Below are 7,374 nucleotides of genomic sequence, written 5' to 3' on the forward strand. Positions count from 1 at the left end.
ATTCAACTTTATTCACTTGTATTTGTTTTATTTCATCTTTATTTAACCAGGTAGGCCAGTTGAGAACAAGTTCTCATTTACAACTGCGTCCTGTTAGAGTTGCGTAAATTCAAATCTGGTATCAGGATAAATATAACCATGAGTCACCGATTTTATACTATGTATTTTTTATTAGCTAAGTAATAAATGGAAAATGCAACTTTCGTATATACGGGCTCTCTGTAATACCGCGCAGGGTTGAACAGGGAACTGACAAGACGTATGTAAAACAGTATTCTTTATACTGTGATAGACAGTTCCAACCCGTCTGTTGGCCTATCACAGTAGAGACTGGGCGTGGTTTAAACTTGTCCAGCCTATTTCAGGCGCTCAGGCGGGTCCCCGCCTCTTGGCGCTTCTGTTGATAGATGTAACTTGCTTGTGAAGAACATCCAGGTTCTCATGCTCCATACCGTTATCTCGCACCTGGCTCCTGTTATCTAACAAAAGACCGCTTGTTCTCGCAACACCCCGCTCTGAATGTGCCCCCCTCCCAACTAATTTGAACAGTTCCTGTCTTCATGCTTCTCTGTATTTTTCCATCATGAGAAAGTCCCATGGCCCTGATACTTTTAACAATGTTTCAAGTCAGCTATGTTGCATAACACATACATACATCCACACAAGCCAACAGCAGATAATATTCAATCATATATATGGTAATGGCTATAATGTAAAATACAGGATCCAACAGTCCTGGCCAAGATAAAGCAAAGCAGTGCGACAATGACACAGAGTTACACATGGGATAAACAAAAGTACTGTCAATAACACAATAGAAACAATTCTGTATATACACAATTCTGTGTGTGCAAATGAAATAAGGAGGTATGGCAATAAATAGGCCAATAGTGGTGAAGTAATTACAATTTAGCAATTTACACTGGAGTGATATATGTGCAGATGAGGATGGGGCCCACGGTAGCACCCGCTGCTCGTTGAGAAGAGTTAGAACGATACGTGCTTTTATGTCAAGAGTTTCCAAAAGTCCAATAACACCAGAAGAAGTCGCTAGTCACTTTTTTGAAAATGTGTCGCTAGAGGGGTCTGAATATTCGCTAAATATAGAGACAAAGTTGCTAAGTTGGCAACACTGTGTGTCTGGCAGCAAAACAGTTAAATTCAGCCACATTTACTGCCTTAAAAAAAACATAGCTGATATGGCTGACTTGCTTTAAACAAATGTGGTTTCTACGGACAATTGAGATGTACAAATTATGGCATAAGGGACAACAAGCAGATAAGATGCAATCCGTAATTTCGAATAATACATTAATGAGTGAGCCAGGACTGATTTAGACAATATAACTATTTATTAAGCACTTCTGAAATGTACAGCGACAAAATTCAGAACATGGGCCATTCTTACAGTGTTTTCCCTGTACACCAAGTCAGAATCTTAGGATAAATAAAGGAGGCATATTAGCAGACAATGACAGCGCTTACAATATTTGATTATTACATTTCTCAAAAACAGGTTATAGGCTACATGTGCACCACCGAGTCAGAACAGTAATTTTAGGCGAAATTAAAAGGTGAAAATTGACCAAATTATTAGGGTGAGGCACATGGGCTACTAAAAGCTTACTTCACAACATACCCGTAGTATTACTTTCTTAGCTACAGTATACATATCTCCCTGGCATATTACATCATTTATGCAGCAGCATATAAGACATTTTTGGACTCACCTTGTTGTGATGTGCTCACTTGAACAGGGAGGTGGCACGACGGTCCTTCGTGGGCAAATTTTGTCATCAAAGGAAGACAAAGAGGCCGGATTTACAATTCCGAGTTGGATTTGGATGACCATTCAAAATGTATTTTCCCAGTCTGAGCTCGTTTATTCTCAACTTCCCAGTTGCAATGCTTGCAGTTAGCCACTGTCACCGATTCCTTCCAAACCACTTACTGTTTAATTTGCGATTTCAACTTGTTGTGTAATGTTAATGTCCAATGGCCGATGAGCACCAATACGTTTTATCTATAATTTCTCTTCATTATTTCTCTTCATATGACAAGAATTAAAAATAATTTTCCAGTAGATTGTCAACTTCATTCATGATGATTACTTCTAGCTAAGATTTTGAAAGTAAGATGTTGACATGATCAGTCCAATCAAAGCTACTGTACATATAACGTGATTTGACGTCTTTTTATCTGTGGCCAATGACCTTGAGCCTTCTTGGAAGGGCACTACTAATGTAATTCTATGGCAGGAGCCAAAGGGGCTTGAATTCGATGTCTACCGGTGACATGTTTCAGTTGAAGGCATTCAGTTGTACAACTGACTAGGTATTCCCCTTTCCACTTGGTCGTGATGTAGTGTCCCCATGAGTGACAGAACACTGAGCCAATCACGGTGCAATGCTCCTATTTTCTGCTGCCTTGCCCCACCACCACAGAAAGCACTGAGCTCAACTGAAACATCTGCATTTTGGAGCTGCCCTACTCAAGAAAACAAGAAAGAGATGTTTGTATGTGGCTTTAACTCAATAATATGTATATTTTTTACATTGTGTGCAAACTGATTTGTGATTCATACTAATGGTCAAAATAACATGCAAAACAGATTACAAACAACAACGAGACAGCCTACATGGAGGAGGTGAGGGCACTCAGAGTGTGGTGTCAGGAAAACAACCTCTCACTCAACGTCAACAAAACAAGAAGATGATCATCAACTTCAGGAAAGAGAGAGCATCCCCCTATTCACATCGAACAAAGACGGTGTGGTGAAGAAGGCCTCTTCAACCTCAGGAGGCTGAAGAAATTTGGCTTGTCACCTAAAACCCTGACAAACTTTTAGATGCACAATTGAGAGCATCCTGTCGGGCTGTATCACCACGGCAACTGCACCGCCCTCAACCGCAAGGCTCTCCAGAGGGTGCTGCGGTCTGCACAACGCATCACCAGGGTCAAACTACTTGCCCTCCAAGACACCTACAGCACCCGATGTCACAGGAAGGCCAAAAATATCAAGGACAACAACCACCTGAGCCACTGCCTGTTCACCCCGCTACCATCCAGAAGGCGAGGTCAGTACAGGTGCATCATAGCTGGGACCGAGAGACTGAAAAACAGCTGTCAAGGCCATCAGACTGTTAAACAGCAATCACAAACTCGGAGAGGCTGCTGCCTACATAGAGACTCATATCACTGGCCACTTTAATAATAAATGGATCACTCGTCACTTAAAACAACATATCTTACATTACTCATCTCATATGTATATACTGTACCTTCTATCATCTATTGCACCTTGCCTATTCTGCTCGGCCATCGCTCATCCATATATTTATATGTACGTATTCTTATTCCATCCCTTTAGATTTGTATGTATTAGGTAGTTCTTGGGGAATTGTTAGATTACTTGTTAGATATTACTGCACTGTCGGAACTAGAAGCACAAGTATTTCACTACACTGGCATTAACATCTGCTAACCGTGTATGTGACCAATACAATTTGATTTGATTTACAGTTTCAGAAACCACCCAGATTAGCGCTATGGCCAGACGCAGGCGCCTGGAAGTCATGATGACCAGGTAGCAGAGGCCGTGGAATATGAAGTTGAAAATCTCAATAGCCATGAGGGCCAGGGTGAACAGAAAGCCCAGGACACCCATATTACTGACTCTGAACTGGACCAAGTGCCAGCCACCAAACACCAGGGTGTGCCTGATTAGCAGGCAGCGCAGCACAGTGGATGACAGAGCAATAGACACCAACAGGTCACTAACAATCAGATTCTTCAGCAGAGTACAGCGAGGCAGCCAGGAGAGGCTATCCGAGCTCTTCAGCCTTAACAGCAGGTAGCTGTTCAACTTCACAGAGGGGAAGAGCTATGAACAACAAGACCAGGAGGACCAGTGATGTCTCAGTCTGTACAATCTGCCCAAAGAGACACGTCATGGCGAGATGGAGTTGCCTTGGTGAAATTGATGTGCTCTGGTTGTGAGGAGAGAGGACCATGTGAGAGCAGTTGGTAGTATTAAGGTTTACAACTGACAGACTAATTTGGACAGAATCAGTCACTTTGACCAGACCCTCTCATAGATAAAGGAGAGTTTACGGGAGGAGTTGAAAGATTAATAATGTAAGTGTAACGTAGACACCGGTGAAGTTAGTGAGTTTAATAACAACAACCGCTACAGACCAAGAGGAATATCTGACTTAGAAACAAGACTACCTGATGAATGATAACAAACGAGTGCTATATAAAGGGTAAGTAATCAAGGGAGTAATGAAGTCCATGTGTGACTGATGATGAGACGCAGGTGTGCAGTAATGATGGTTGGCTGGTCTGCATTAAGATGGGTTGCCCTTGCCAGGACCGGTGATGTCGACCACGAAAGTGGGGGAGCAGGAGTGGACGTGCCTTGAGCCACAGGATTTGGGAGACTCCTTAAAACAAATGTATTTTCACCCTGTAGCAGTGTAGTTTAATATTCATAATTACAACCAACCCTGTCAGTTCAATAACTTATTTGAAACGCCTGCTCAAATTCAAAAGGAATTCTGTGGCTCAGAACAACACGGTAAATAGCCTATTAACAAATGATCTGTTGGATTCACGTCTCCATCTCAACAAAAATAAAAGTTAAAGAATAGGATTAATCCAGTGCATCAGATGGAACTATCCAAGGAGTAGGTGCATCTCCTTTAAGTGTTAATATTTGGTTGTGTTTTTTACCAAACAATTCAATATCACTTAAAAAAACAAACATTAAATAGCCTATTTTACAAACTAATGTAAGAGTATGTATTCAACCTTAAAATGAGTCACACAGCGATGGCTGCATTGAGGTTACTGTAACATCAAATGTCTTATGTAATCATAGAAAGCATGCAGGTTCAGGGTCACAGGACTGTGTAAATCTTCACAATTGCTATAATCTGCACAGAATATCAAACAGTGTTGATCACTTGCACCATGTACTTTAATGTAATCTCAACGGCAATGCAGGTCATTTTTTTGTGGTTGTGGTATTGTATGAAGCACAGTAACACACTAAGGGCTCTATTCAATCAGATGGGCTTTAGCTGACATTCTTATTAGCAGTTGTTTTGGCAATGTCAGAGGTGGAACTGTGTTAGTGCTGTCAAAATGGCTCCTGGCATTATACCTAAAGCGGACTTTTCCATTGGCTGCACAGAGTCTCATTAAGAGAAATCCCATGCAACTTTGTTCACAAGTTCAAACACTTGAATGGGAGGAAGCAATGGTGCATTTCAAAAGAATTTGAACAACACCATTTTTGGGGGGCAATGACAAAAGTGGAAATCAAAAAATTGTAGTGTATTTAAGGTTCAAAAAGGCTTCAGAAGTTTGTCATTTCCACTTTGACATATCAGACAAGCTTTTCCCTTATGAAAAACGTGTCAACCCCTACAAAAATATCCATTATAATCCACATAATTCACATTTCCTGTTGCTGCATGATTATTTTCCTTCTGTAACAAACTGTACAAATGGGTTTCCATGGCAAAGCAGCTGCACACAAGCCTAAGATCACCATGTGCAATGCCAAACATTGGCTGGAGTGGTGAAAAGCTCGCCACCATTGGAATCTAGAGCAGTGGAAACGCATTCTCTGGTGTGATGAATCACGTTTCACCATCTGGCAGTCCAACGAATCTGGGTTTTGCGAATGCCAGGAGAATGCCACTTGCCCCAATGCATAGTGCCGACTGAACAGTTTGGTGGAGGAGGGATAATGATCTGGGGCTGTTTTTCATGGTTTGTGCTTGGCCCCTTTCTTCCAGTGAAGGGAAATATTAACCTTACAGCATACAATGACATTCTAGATTACATTTTTAGCTTCCATTATGTACAGATCCTTGCGACATGGGGCCGTACATTATCATGCTGAAACATGAGGTGATGGCGTAAGATGAACAGCAAGACAATGGGCCTCAGGATCTTGTCACATCTCTGTGCCTTCAAAATGCCATCGATAAAATGTAATGGTGTTTGTTGTCCATAGTTTATGCATGCCCATACCATAACCTCAGCGCCACAATGGGGCACACTGTTTACAACGTTGACATCAGCGAACCGCCCCCCAACCTGACACCATACACAAGGTCTGTGGTTGGACATACTGCCAAATCTCTAAAACATTAAATTCTCTGGCAACAGCTCTGGTGGATATTATTGCAGTCAGCATGCCAATTGCACACTCCCTCAAGACTTCAAACATCTGTTGCATTGTGTTGTGTGAAAAAACTGCTCATTTTAGAGTGGCCTTTTATTTTCCCCCAGCACAAGTTTTTTCTTTTCTTTTTTTCCACCTTTATTTAACCAGGTAGGCTAGTTGAGAACAAGTTGTCATTTACAACTGCAACCTGGCCAAGATTAAGCAAAGCAGTTTGACACATACAACAACACAGTTACACACGGAATAAACAAACATACAGTCAATAATACAGTATAAAAAAGTATATATACAGTATATATATATATGGGATTCGAAATGGTCAGTAATCTTTTTATTAACTTGGCTTTCGAAGACCTTAGAAAGGTAGGGTAGGATAGATATAGGTCTGTAGCAGTTTGGGTCTAGAGTGTCTCCCCCTTTGAAGAGGGGGATGATCGCGGCAGCTTTCCAATCTTAATTGGAATTTCAGACGATACGAAAGAGAGGTTGAACAGGCTAGTAATAGGGGTTGCAACAATTATGGCAGATCATTTTAGAAAGAGAGGGTCCAGATTGTCTAGCCCGGGTGATTTGTAGGGGTCCAGATTTTGCGACTCTTTCAGAACATCAGCTATCTGGATTTGGGTGAAAGAGAAATGGGGAGGCTTGGGCGAGTTGCTGTGGGGGGTGCAGGGCAGTTGGCCCGGGGTAGGGGTAGCCAGGTGGAAAGCATGGCAAGCCATAGAAAAATGCTTATTGAAATTCTCAATTATAGTGGATTTATCGGTGGTGACAGTTTCCTAGCCTCAGTGCAGTGGGCAGCTGGGAGGAGGTGCTCTTATTCTCCAGGGACTGACTTTACAGTGTCCAAGAACTTTTTTGAGTTTGTGCTACAGAATGCAAATGTATGTTTGAAAAAGCTAGTCTTAGCTTTCCTAACTGCCTGTGTACATTGGTTCCTAACATCCCTGAAAAATTGCATATCATGGGGGCTATTCAATGCTAATGCAGTACGCCACAGGATGTTTTTGTGCTGGTCAAGGGCAGTCAGGTCTGGAGTGAACCAAGGGCTATATCTGTTCCTGGTTCATTTGATTTGAATAGGGCATGCTTATTTAAGATGGTGAGGAAGGCACTTTTAAAGAATAACCAGGCATCCTCTACTGACGGAATGAGGTCAATATCCTTTCAGT

The sequence above is a fragment of the Oncorhynchus masou genome, chromosome 7 (assembly GCF_036934945.1).
Source record: "Oncorhynchus masou masou isolate Uvic2021 chromosome 7, UVic_Omas_1.1, whole genome shotgun sequence".
Lineage (NCBI taxonomy): Eukaryota > Metazoa > Chordata > Actinopteri > Salmoniformes > Salmonidae > Oncorhynchus > Oncorhynchus masou.